The following is a 13683-nucleotide window of genomic DNA, read 5'->3' as shown; positions in this document are numbered from 1 at the left end:
CATTAAATCACTATATCAATTTAGACTAAGAGGTCTGGTCTGACAGTATGAATGCATATCACCCAAATATCATCGCTTATGGGGAGATTCCTCTAATCTTCAAGAACTGATCTGCCTGTGGTGTAGCCGACTGAGTCTAGAACGTAGAGAAAGGACTGCTTCTGCTTCCATGGCACCATTTTGTAATCACAGCAAGGATGCATATGACTCAGCTCTTGGCATTTTCCTTCAGTCTCCTCTACAAAATGTGGGCCATTTGGGTGGCATCTTGGCTCCTGTTGATCTCATTTCTTTGATCAATCCAGAAATTTCTGGTAAGAAGGCGTTTGACACCTCCTACTACAGCACTGTTTTCTGGAAGTGAACCTGCACTTACACGGTCTCAAAACTCAAGTGACATCCTGTTTCTGGGGCTCTGGAGCATCTCTCAAAGACATTTGCTGTTAATGCCTAAAAAGATGATTTAGAGCTCATTTTCCATGAAAGTATTCCTTAGCACCGGAAATTAAGGTCTGCCTCCGATTCGAAAATCAAATTATAACCAGGAAATTGGAATTTCCTGGTTGAAAGGAGTCTGATGTCAAGGAAGTATCTGCACATTAACAGTATTTTAAGGGAGGAACAAGGAGGTTCCATATGGTTATTGCAGAACGTGAGGGTAACAGTTATTCCAACTGGGCCTGATTCGGCCATGAGTCTTTAATGTGTGTTAAAAAAATGTGAGATAAAGTTTTTATTTTTAATTCTCCATAACTACAAGATGGCCTCAGTTTCCCATTTTTAAAAATTTGTCACATTGCTTTTTCAACTTTGACATTTTCTCTTTTTAAGATTACAAGCTGTAGGGTGAGAGTTGGTTATAACCTTCCCTCAAATATGGAGTCACACTCTATAAAACTAGGGTCACTGCATTAAATAATAACCCACAAGTGGAATAAGTTTTCTGATTTGCATTACTTGTACAAAGGCTTCAATTTGGGAGGCATGACGCTAACGAATAAAGTGGATGCTGCAGTAATTTTACTCACGAATGTCCGATTACAGGGTAAGTTTCAAATTCAGAACCACATATAGTGGCCCTTTGATTAACCTTTTCTCACAAAGACTCCTCAGATTTCTTTTTTTGTGAAAAGGAAAGAGCAACACGACTCCAGTTATTCACAGGCCACGCAGTAAGAAACAATAAATATTAGGAATTTATTGGCAAGCTTTGGATCAGGCTTTATGTGTTTGTTAGCAGATTTCGAATGCACCTCTGAAATTGGATGGCCAAGGCCAATTATCAAAACAGATTGCATCTCACTGCCCTCCTGCTGGCTTTTCTAGTTATCCTACAAATGGAATTTAGATTTCTCTAATTGACTACAAAATAGCATTTGGCTAAATATTTATGATCACATTTTCTGTGGTCTGGTTTTAAAACAAATCAAAATTGTGAAATCCTTTTGTGTCAGTTTTGTCATTCTGAAACTGACCCCTGATAGTGAGTTTGGGACAATGCCTGAAAATGATGAGATGACATCAGATTAAGCATGTTTGTTATAATTTTATTTTTCTGCTTAATTTACAGGTGTTAGAATATGTGGTCCAAAGGACTTAGAAATGCATTTCTCATTCAGCTGAATAATCCACAGGTGGCCTGGCTTCCAGGGCTGCTGGATTCTGGCCCCCACCTGCTGGACTCCTCCCACTATATCAAGTCTCTCCTTCCGTCCTTCCCAGCTTAGACAGGTCTTTTCCTCAACGGCCAATCCCTCCACTTGTGTTTTGGATCCCATCTTCCTGTTCTTTCTCTAGGTCTTTACAGTAGCAACAGCCTGTTCTCTATTTCGTAACTTTAGTCTGTACTTCCAACTGAATCCTCGCTTTAGCTTTTAAATATGTTCAAGAGTCTCCCATTAAAAGTGAGTATGCTTGGCGCTCTCACACTGCCCCCGCTACCCTACTATATCCCTCCCCTCCACCTCCAAACTCCTTCAAAACTTATTAGGACTCACAGCATCCACTGCCTCACCACCCACTTACTGCCTAACCCGTTTCCATCTCGCCTCCGCCTATTGTCAACACCTTTCAGTGAAGTCACCAGTTACGTCCCTGCAGTAAAATCCAGTGCACACTGTCCAGGCCTCATTCTCCTTGAGGTCTTAGCATCATTCAGGGCAGCGGGTCACTGGCTTCCTTTCGAACCATTCTCTCTTTCCTTGCCTTCTATGACCCAGCCCTCACCTTGTTTCCTCACTTCCTCTCTGGCTACCTCTCGGTCCCATCTGCAGACGTGTATCCCGCTTCCCAGCCACTGAATTTACTCTTTGCTCTGGTTTATCTCACCTATGCCCAAAGTTTAAATGATCACCTATGTGAAGTTGAGTCATAAATAGATGTCTCCGTTTTAATCCTCTGAGTCCTTCGTGATCTATAGATCCAGTTAGTTTCTTGACATGTGCACTTGGCTGTCTCAGAGATTCCTTCAGCTCAGCAGTTCTCAAACTTGTTCCTCAACCTCCAAACCCAGTCCTATTTCTATGTTCCATTTTCGTTAATGGGCACCACCATTCACCAGGCCCTGCTAGCTTACCTCTCACCCAATCCATCACGGAATTCTGGCTATTTCTTACGTCCGGACTCTCTTCTGAATTCTTCGCTTCCCTCGGTTTCCACCCTAGTCTAAGATAGCAACGTCTCTCATGTGGTATATTGCATTAGCCTGAAAACTGGCTTTGCTGCCTCCAGGATGATCTCTACTGGGCAGAATAACCCTTTCAAATGCTAATCTGATCGTGCCATCCCCTAGATAAGACATTTCAGAAATTGCCCTCTACACATAGGAGAAAGACTAAAATTCGAACTGTGAGTGACCCGGGCCTGCGTGATCTGGCTTCCATCTCAGATGCTGGCTTTCCCAGCACCACCTCCCGCACCTTTCTTTCTATGCTCCCACCTCTTTGGCCTTTTTCAGGCTGTGCCATTCTCTCTTGTCACAGAACCTTCTCCCATGTTATTCCTTCTGTCTGGATCATGCTCCTACCCCTCTACTACTTACGCAGTTGGCTGCTGTCTTCCTACAATAAAAGCTTAAGCTTCACGTCCTCATGGCACCCGTTCTGACTTCTCTTGCTTCTCTCCTTCTTGGCACTGATCATGGTTATAATTTTTCATTTGCTTGTTATGATTGGTGAATGTCTGTCTTTCCTGCTAGACTCAATTCCACAAGGTCATGAATTACGTCTGTTTTTATTAATTTTTACGCCTCTAGTCCCAAGCAGAAAAACACAATAGTAACTGAAGAGATATGTGTAAGAGGAGAGATTCCTTACATGGCCCTATAACATTTTTCTATCTACAAGGAAACTGTGTGTAATTACTGTTAGATTTGGGATGTCTTGAGAGTCCGGTGAAGTGGCCAGCAGAAAGCTTCATGGTACACGTGAGAGGGCATGTAACAGGCTATTGTGTGTGTTCTTTTAGGGGAGGCTGTGCGTACAAAAAACTAATTTCCCAGAAGAAATAGATTGTCGCCTTCACTTTATTTCCTCTATAGATGAAGAATAACAATGAATGGAAAAAGTTAATTCAGGACAACTTCAGGTAAGGTCCATACTATGCCAAGAACAGAGAGAGTATATTACAGGACAGTCAATATTATCCAAGGTTGGTTTTGGAGAAATGCAGTGGGTGTTGTTCCCTACACAACGGGAAGCATAGAGAACGGAGTTCCAAGAAATATTACCAGAAGGAAAATCCTTGTGTTCCTAAGAGTTGGTCCCACCTTTTCTCCTGAGGCGGAGCATTTATTGTGTTCTACTGTCCAGCCCTAACCCATGGGACTTGAGAGAGGTCACACTATCCATGTCCCAGGAAGAAATTCCATGTGATCCATGCCAGTCATTGTGATCCAGTTTATCGTGTCAGTTACTGAATCAGATGTGGGCATTTTCACCCAGAGAAATGTCAGAAGTCTTCTGAGTCCCTTTTTTGATTTTTTAATTAAAATGTATTGGGATGCCAATGGTTAGTAAAAGTACATAGGTTTCAAGTACAATTCTGTCCTACAATATACTCGTGTCACATTGTGTGTCCACCACCCAGAGTCGGTTCTCCTTCCATTACCATATATTTGACCCTGCTTACCCTCATCTACCACCTCTCTCCCTCCTTACCCTCTTGTAACCACTAAACTATTGTCTGTGTCTATGAGTTTTTGTTTCTTTGTCTTGTTTCTTTGTTTCTTTAGTTTTATATCCCACATATCAGTGAAATGAAATAGTTCTCGACTTTTTCTCTGTAATTTATTTCGCTTAGCATAAGAATCTCAAGATCCCTCCATGTTGTCACAAATGGCACTATTTCCTCTTTTCTTACGGCCCAATAGTATTCCATTGTGTATATATATCACAACTTCTTTATCCAGTCATCTATCGAAGGACACTTTGGGTGTTTCCATGTCTTGGCCACCGTAAATAAAGCAGCAATGAACACCAGAGCACGTATTTCACTCTTTGTAGAGGCACATGGGATAATAGTCCTTCTCCTCCCCTCCATGCTGTTGTATCTGACTGCTCTGGCAAGTGTTACACCCGCTTGTGACAATGAGGAGAACTGGCCTGCAAAAGAGTGACATGCTGAGGATGGCTGAGAGGGAAGACAGAGCACAGGGGTGGCAGGCTAACCGTCCCCATTGGGGGGTGGGTGGGCACGCACAATCTGCTGGACACACAGATACAAGTTCATGTGTGTGGGTGTGCACAAGAGAACTTTGTTCTGTGCTTCAGTTTCCTTCTACTTTTTATTTATGTATAAATAAATAATCTCCATCATGGAACAGTCTTGTAGCACTGTATTTCAGGAATAAGAGTGGCGGTCAATCACTTTCATCAATTTCATTTACAGGTGAAAGAAAGATTGTGGCGTAGAAATCACTGAAAATTCCCTCAGCCTGTCTCATGGTCTTCTGGGTCTGTAAAAAGAGAATTACTGTTTATCCCATGAGAGTCATTTCAGGATGACTACACCTGTCTCACCTGGCTCATTTTGCTTTTCCAATATTCTCGTTCAGGAGTCATTTACCATATTTTCCTCGGACATTTTCTTGTCTGCTACGCTCAAATGAGGCTTTACCTGTTTTCGTAAACAATTTTACCACCAAAGCACCTGTATAATTTGTTTGGCAATCTTGAATCTTGGCCTATGATGTCCAAGCAAGGAAACCCATCTCTTAATCATATGTTAGATTTCCCCGCGTGATTAGCTGTCCTCCTCTGCCTCTGAAGTTCAGAGTTCCTAGAGATACCAGTAAATCCTCCCCCTGGAAGGGCAGGTTCTATGTAAGTTGTCACACCTGGAGACAAGTTATATGATGGAAGGAAATCACATTTATTGAGCACATACATGTAGTAGGTACTGAATTAGGCCCTTAATTTCTGTTATTTCATTTAATTCTCATAACTCTGTGAAGTATGAATTTTCCACAGTTTACAGAAGGGGAAATAGAATACGATTGAATGATTTGCCCAAGGCCACACAGTTAGAAAATGGTGGACGCAGACTATGAGTACAAACCTCTATAACAACAAAGTCCATACACTTTTACCTAGAGCAGGGCAAGAAATTAATTCCTCTGAATGAGGACTGGTATATATCAGCCATGCTGATGAGGCAAGGGTGACTTCAGTGATATCAGTGCAGGTGTGAAAGGAACACCGCGGGGATGAGCAAAACAGTCCTTTCAGAAACAAGAGACAATACGGGAAAGGTAGGACTCCAAACTTCCACAGCAGTGATGTCTGATAGAACTGTTTGTGGTGATGGAAACGTCCTATGTCAGCCCTGTCCCACCTGGCAGCCTCTCACCGCATTAGCTATGCAGCAAGTACAGTGTGCGGGGGGTGGGGTTTATGGCGAGACTTTGTCAGCCCTTCCTAACCGCGTGGATTCCTTTTCCCTCTTGTTCACCCGATGAGCAGGGGTCGCTCTACCAGTTGTTAGTTTTCTTTCTCAGAGTAAATTGTTCCTTATACAGCTGTAAATGTGGTGTGTATGTGGGGGGAGAGGAGTTCAGGATATTCCTACGTGGCCGTCTTAAACCAGAACCCAGTCCAGCAATTTCGAAATGTCATTGCCCTGCTTTCTGGCCTCCATAGTGTCTAACGAGCAACATGCTGTGCATCTCATTGCAGATCCTTTGTACTGACTGGTTTTTTGTTTCTTTGTTTGCTGCTTTCCAGATTGTTTGTCCGTGGCTTTCAAGAGTTTGGTGATGTGTGTATGAACCTCTTTGATTTATAATTTTTGGAGTTCATTAAGCTTCTAGAATATGTAGATCTGCATCTTTTCTCAAATTTAGAAAGTTTTCAGCTATGGTTTCTTTAAATATTCTTTATGCTTTCTTTTCTGCTTTTACTTTTATTAGCATTTATTTGATGCTGAACTCATTCCCGGGCCATAAGTTTTAGTTTCTTCACTTTCTTCTCAGAGATCTTTTCCTTCTGTGCAACCTCCTCTTCTGGTTTAGGAACAATAACAATCTGCTCTTTCTCAGTTAGGATCATCTGTGTGTTGCAGGGAGAGCTCCTGTATGGGTTAATACCCCCCTGAGCTCTGTAAGTTCTGGGCTGCATCTTGAGAGCTTTGTTCACCCGGATGTGTTCAATGACCAGAGAGTCTACATCTGAACCCTTAAGTTCAGCATTGCTCTCTGCATTTTTAAGCATGTGCAGTGAAAATTCTGCTCTCTTTTTGGGTTGGACTGTGTGTCCAACCCTATTGTTTGGCCTGGGCACACCTCCTAACTCCACCGTTATAACGACGGGACAGCACACATTGCTTTTGTAATGTGACATCCTTTAGATACTTGGTGACTTTTCAGATATGCACACCCTTGTTGGCCTGGGCAGTTTCACGAGTGTTCTTAAAATGAACAGGTAGATGCGAACCTCTTGATTTACATGATTTTGTGGGGTTCTCTGAGTCAAGCGAGTAGTGAACCATTTTCAGAGGTGACCTCAGGCTGCTTACGGGAAGAACTCTTTATGGGTTTTTTTGTTTGTTTGTTTGTTTGTTTTTTTCTGCCTTCTCTTCTTCTGGGATTCCCACTGTATGTTGGTTTGGTTGAACTCTCGGGCTCTGTGTATTTTCTTCATCCTTTTGCGTTTTAGCTCTTCCAACTGAATAATTTCTTTAGGTCTATTTTCCAGGTTACAGATTCTTTATTCTGTTTATACAATTCTGCTATTGAAATCCTGTAGGGAGCATTTTAATTATTATACTTCTCATCACTAGGATTCGTATTTGGCTCTTTTTAATAATTTCTGTCTCTTGATTGATATTTTCTGTTTGTTCACACATTATTCTTATGACTCCCTTTAACTATTTCAACATATTTGAGATACATGATTAAAAATCTTTCTCTAGTAATTCCAATCAGTGTGCTTCCTCAGAGACAATGACAGTTAACTTTAATTTTTGTGTGAATGGGCCAAATTTCTTTTCCATGCTTTGTAATTTTTCATTGAAAACTAGACATCCTGAATATTATCATGTAGTCTTTTCAATCAAGGTTTTCTCCCTCCTTAGGGTTTCTGTTGCTTGTAGGTTGTAGCTGCTTGTTTAATGAACTTTAGCAACAATTTTACAGGTCTGTATTCTTTATCATTTGTGATCTCTTAAGTCTCTGTACCTCTAGCTCCTGTTCAGCTAGTGTTTGACCTAAATTTTCTTGAACATTAGAAACAAAAAATACAAAGAAAAATGAAAGAGAGAAGAGACAGAGAGAGAGAGACAGACAGAGAGAGAGAGAGAGAGAGAGAGAGAGAGAGAGAGAGAGAGATTGATTTAATTATATTTTTAAAATCCTAAATTTTTCTGGCTTTGCAAATCTGGGGCACTCCTTCAGTGTGTAGCCAGGCCATTTATACGTCCTCCTTAGCCTTGAATTCCTGCTACACTGAGCCCTGAGATCAGCCAATGGTGAAAGCTTAGAGTTTTCTTGTGTCTTTCCTGAGCAGGCATTCTGCCTTGAGGATGTGTGTGTCTAAGTTTCCAGCACACATGAGTGCCTTTGAATACCTCAATTTTACAAAGACACTCCCTCTCTAGCTCTTCACCCATGGCTTTCACTGGTCTATTGTGTGCCTCAATCTATAATGTTTTGTCCTTACTGGCTGTGGGTTGTCAGTTTGCCTTCCATTGCTTTTGTTGACTGCCTGCCTTTTTTCACCATGAGTGAGTTCTGAAGTATTCAAAAGGGGGCAGTGCTTTGTGTCAGTCTTCTAGCTTTCAGACAGGTTAGAACATACAAATAACTCTTTGTGAACAAGGTCTGTTCTGTGCCCTCTGAAACACCGCCCCGCGTCCCACATCAGGAATACAGGCCCCCTTCTGGAAGACCACGACCAGCACTGTACTTACCAGGCAGAGGGTTGAAACAACGGCAAATGAAAATGCCACAAAACATTCTATCATTTTAAGTTGCTTATTTTTCCGCCCAGGTTTAGTGTTCACTTTGTTGATGTAAAGCTTGACTTGTTTTCTAGAGTTCTGTCAGTGTTGATTTTGACAATTTTATGTAATTTTTTAAAGTTTCTGTGGTGAAGCAAGCTCTACGATTAGCCTCTTCTCTTTTGTGCGCTGATGTGAACCCAGATATATTTTTCAGTGTTCTGTGAGTTACATCCAGGGCCCCAAAACAACAAATTCCACAACCAAAGTAAATTGCTTTGTTGGAATAAATCTTGATTATAATGAAGACTTTCTTAAACTCCAGCATCAGTTTATAAAAGTTTAAGATAAAAAGTAACTAAGATAAATTTTGAAATCTGAAAGATTAATGAGGACCACAGTTGTCTATGACATGTTCATTCTCATTCCATCTTTCAAATTTCTGTACTTTGTGATGTAAATTTTTCAGAGAACGGAGAGACTAAAATATATGATTGGCTGTTTTGACATGACTTGACTAGTTGAGGTGTTGACTTTCTCTAAATGACCTATATTTTAATGTTCAGTAGACAATGGGAGAAAAGATTTGAAGGTGGAACACCATAGGAGTTCAGTGAATAGACTTGCAGATGTTCCAGTTACCAAGAAGGCAATCGTTTAAGCAGTTTATCAGAATGACCGAAAAGAGTCTAAAAACCTTAGATTTCCTGGAACCCAGCAGTCTAGATTCTGATTTAATAGGTTTGTAGTGAAGCTGCAGAACCTTGTGACTAAAAATTTGCTGATATAATTCCAGTGCTCAAGTTGATTTGGACATCACTGGCAGCAAAATGGCCAATTTCCTAATTTTCAATTCACATAGTATGGAAGGCCTCAATTAGAATTATTATACTTAGAAAACCATCTATATGCTTGGTGAGGAATTCACGTCTCCCTTGAAAAGGATCATGAGCAAGGAGTAGTTTACTGTATATTTGAGAGGCGCAGATTTTTCCAGATTTTATCATCAGTTGACCTATTTAGTATAAGTTTTGTCATTTCCAAAATGTCAGACAATTTTGAAATAGTTTAGAAGCTCAATATACCATTACATGCCATAGAATGAAGTTCAATTTGGAGCATAACCTTTTAAAAAAGTCTCACTGTTGGTCAAACGCATCTCTGCAAAACAGTAAATATGGAACCCTAGGATAAATTTGCATTAGGGTCTGTCTGAGGTGAAAGCATGTAGTCAAAGAATAACCATCACATATGAGTGTGTGTGAGACAGACAGGATGGGGATATCTTAGGGATGGTCGAGGAGGTGCTGTCCAGAAAAGAGTTGAAATTCTCAGGATAACAGAGAAGCAGCAGTGAGAGATGTCCAAGGAACTTTCGAAAGCACTCACGTGAGGGTGAGTTTTATATTCAAGCCCAGAGAAGGCATGTATTAAACCATCGTGGCCGCATGTGTGACTTAAGAATTTTCCTGCTCCCTATCCTTTTCTCATTGGGCATATTCCCACCCAGGAACCAGCTTGACAAGATGGAGAGGAGAAGAATCTATGGTTGGAGAGGCCTGGAAAACAAAAAAAAAAGTTTATCCAACTAATTACACAACAGAGTGTTTTCATTCCTCTCACCCCCATGCTTTTTTGGTTTGTGTTCTAAGAGATGTTGTTTCCTCTCCAGAATAAGGAATTTATGCGGCAATTAATTAGTGGTACCCACAGTGGCCGCCTCCCTATACCTACTGGGGCCACGTTTCTCCTCAAAACTAGGCCAGAAACCAGTATTCACAAGGAACGGGGTTGGTTCCCTGCTTGGCTTGGGCTCAGCTTGTGCTCTGACAACCAGAATATCTCTGGGCCCTGCCCCAATGCTGGTCTCATCTTAGTTTAGGGCCCTGGATCTCAGGCTTACAAAACCTGTGACTTAGGGCCAGTTGTGTGGCTTGGATCTGGCCCCTGCGCCCATACTAATCTTTCTTCTAGATGTGCTCCCATCTTTCCTTTGAGGGCCCCAGTGTCTCTGACCCCTGTTCTGACTGACGACTGCTAAGAAACCCTGTGGGGTTGCCAAAGAGCTCCTTGCCCTGACTCCATTTCTTGCTTCTGGTTCTAGCCTTGCTTCTGGTTTTAGGCTCCCTTCAAACTAGGATCCGACTGGGCTTGGGATCTGCCTCTTACACAACCCTAGGGGGACTGAGGCTCATGTCCTGGAAAGAGGCAATGTTCGCAACAACAGAGTGTCAGCTGATTATCATTGGTGCTAATTCAATGCCAAAAGGATATTCAATTTGTGGTGTGGTGAAAGAGGGAGTTTATTCAATGTAAACAGCTCAATTGTGATACAGCAGAGCTATGGGGTGAAGCTCATTAGTGTTACAGCTCAATTAAGAGACAGCATGGCTGTGCGTCTGCATGGCTTTGAGATGGCCCTGGGGCGAGGCCCCTCTCTGGCTTGATAGCTCTGCTCTGCTACAGTCTGGTCTGGCCCAGTCCACCTGCTCTCCTCCACTCAGCTCTGGTGTGCCCTGCTTTGGTGAGACGTCTTCAGTATTTCAGCTCCAACTAGGTCAACTCAGCCTTCAATAACAAGGGAGAGTGTGCTGTCTAATGGGGTAGGAGGGGGTGACTTATACAGAGAGAAGTCCCCACCCCTGGTCCCTGATTGGTCTTCATGCCCATGAGAATGTCAAATCTCAATTTGATTGGTCCAAAAATCATTGTCTTAATTAGTCAGAATGGAGCCACTCTGTCTGGTCGGTGTAAATGCTAATGGGGTTATAGCTGTGCAGTTGTAGCTCTTATTGAAAGAAGGAACAGCTCAATCCTTTTGGTTGAAATGCAATTCCAGGATCTCCTTTGTACAGGTCGGCTCAGTGGTAGGAACACAGTGCAGGCGGAATGTTCAGTTCAGTGTGGGAGGCACGCAGCTTAGAGCAGGCTTCTCCCTGAAGGGCAGTCTGCCTGAGAGGCCCCTGTTTAGAAATGGCTGCTAGGCTCTGTTATCATAATTGAGCTCAGGTAGCCATCAGGAGCCCTTCTTGGTGGGTATCTTCTCAAGATCACCAAAAGTAGCTGCTGGATGTATTGCCCGTCTCCACCCTACCCAACAGTTTCCGGGAGAATTTCCAAGGAAGTCAGTTTGAGTTCTGACTACTTGCAGATGCTACCCAACAGGTGCTGCAAGGAGCTCTGTAGGGCAGCACGTTATTTGCCCATAGCCTGACCACCCTCATATGTGTCCGTGGCCTGTCCTCTCAGGAGCCCAGTTAATACAAGGAACATGTTAAAGGCAAATAATATGTGTGCCTGTCTTACACGATCCACATTATTGGAAGACCTTAGCTTCTTCACAGGCAAACACATACAAATCACACAGATATTACATGTGTTGTGATGGACATCTTTTCCCTTCGTGGGACTCATCCGGTGGCGTACTTCTCAGGGAAGGCTTTAATGACCTGCTTTCACCTAATTTATTTTTTCTAACTACAGTTATTTCCCTAACTACACATGTCATATATACATATCTGTTAGAAATAATTATATACAATGAAAATTGAAAATAAAAACTCCAAAGCCCTAAACCATCTTTCTATCCCATTCCTCTCTTTGAAGAACACAGTAAAAAGTGGGTGTTTGTCCTCACAAACTCTTTCTGTGCATTTACAGGAATATCAAAATATATGTAAATATATATTTTCATAAATATTATTGAATTATTTGTATATGAAAATTACATTTTTGACCTAAGATGTACAGAGAGCTTTCCATAACATGTAAGTGCATATAAATTTATCTTCTTCTTTTAAACTGCTCTATAATTTTTCCAGTGTGTGGGTGAAAGATAGATTAATGAGTCATCACCTTATGGATAGACCTGTGAGTGGTTTAGAGTCTTTTACTGACACAAGCAGTGTCGAATGAATGAATGTCTCTTGTTTAGAGAATAAGAACTGAGTGTATGAGATAATTTTTAGAAGTAGGTTTACTCGGGCAAAGGGTATCCTCCTTTTAAATTTCTGCAACTGTTGATTAATTAAGATCTGTAGAAGTTGTATCAATTGACACCTTCATAAGCAGTATATGAGGTTTTGCTTTGCTATAGCCTATCTCAGAATGTCAGTCAGTCAAGTGTTTGATTTGTTCCATTGGCATATTATTTTGGTTTTATTTTTAATGTATTGCTTAGAATCATCATATTTCCTCTTTGGGTGAACTATCTTCTATCATCTTCTGCCAGTTTTCCTTTTGGATTGGGGGGATTTTCTTCTGGAGGTATAGGAACCATTTATATATTGAAATGATTATGTTTTGATGTCTTTTGCGTCATGAGCCTCCACCCTTCCTCACCCATATTGCTGCTTGCCAAGGCTGTGTTTTCAGTTGAATTAACTAATTCTTTTCTTCTATGAGCTCTGGATTTTGTGTCATAAATGACAGACTTTCCTTTTTTTCTGTTGTTATAATTACCTACTTTTTTGCATTTAAGTATTGATCCATCTGGGGAATTCATTTTACTGAAATACATGAGGGTAAGAATCAATGACATTGAGTGCTTGCTGTCAACCAAAAATTGTGTTCCCTTTCCATAATATAAAACTGAAATTGAAACATGACAGCCACATCAAGGACGGATTTTCAGTCCTTTTGACTTGAATGTGTGACCGATAAACAATTATAAAATATGTGAAGAAGTGGTATGTGTCACCTCCAGGCCAAGACTTTTAAAAAGTTCTCTGTCCGGTTCACCATCTAGACGTAAGCAACAGAGGATCCTATTTGAAATATGGCAACTTAAGTTACCAGAAACTCGGGTCTCTGAATCACCAGGGGCAAGATAATTGCTCAGTGACCCGTCGCATCTTCAGTGACTGTCACATGAAGGAGAACTACCCTTCCCTTGTGATAAGCCACTAAAATCTTGGGGCTTATTTATTAAAGTGGCTGGCCTGGCTTTACCAACAAAGAGTCCAATGAAGAGATAGGTGTCTCTAACCACTCGTGTCTGAGCACACTTTATTTTATTTAGTGAGTGTTCTGCCCACTGCCAGTGAAAGGGAATTGTTAGTAACCTAGCATCTGTAAAGGACCTGGAATGGAGGTGGTTTATCAGCGGGTGATTTTCAGAGTTAACCACACATTCAAGTGAGAATTCTGTTCAGTGCACCTGTGTCATCCGCATGAGTAGACCAGAACTTGGCAGAATCTGAAAGTAAAAAGCAGAGGTATATCAAACCAGTCAAAGCTTCTCATAATACA

At 41.4% G+C, this 13683-nt stretch overlaps 1 protein-coding gene across 1 annotated transcript in view; it reads left to right on the top strand.

The window, feature by feature from the left end:
• The window catches only part of LOC148759241 (uncharacterized), a 35262-nt gene that overhangs the window by 2326 nt on the left and 19253 nt on the right, over positions 1-13683 (top strand). The window contains exon 2 of the mRNA XM_088793617.1: positions 3466-3585. The gene's annotated coding sequence lies outside the window, so the exon portion shown is untranslated. The remainder of the gene's footprint in view (positions 1-3465; positions 3586-13683) is intronic.

The sequence above is a fragment of the Rhinolophus sinicus genome, chromosome 1 (genome assembly GCF_057876585.1).
Source record: "Rhinolophus sinicus isolate RSI-liver-muscle chromosome 1, RSI-T2T, whole genome shotgun sequence".
In the NCBI taxonomy this organism is placed as follows: domain Eukaryota; kingdom Metazoa; phylum Chordata; class Mammalia; order Chiroptera; family Rhinolophidae; genus Rhinolophus; species Rhinolophus sinicus.
This window is presented reverse-complemented; position numbering and strand designations above follow the sequence as displayed.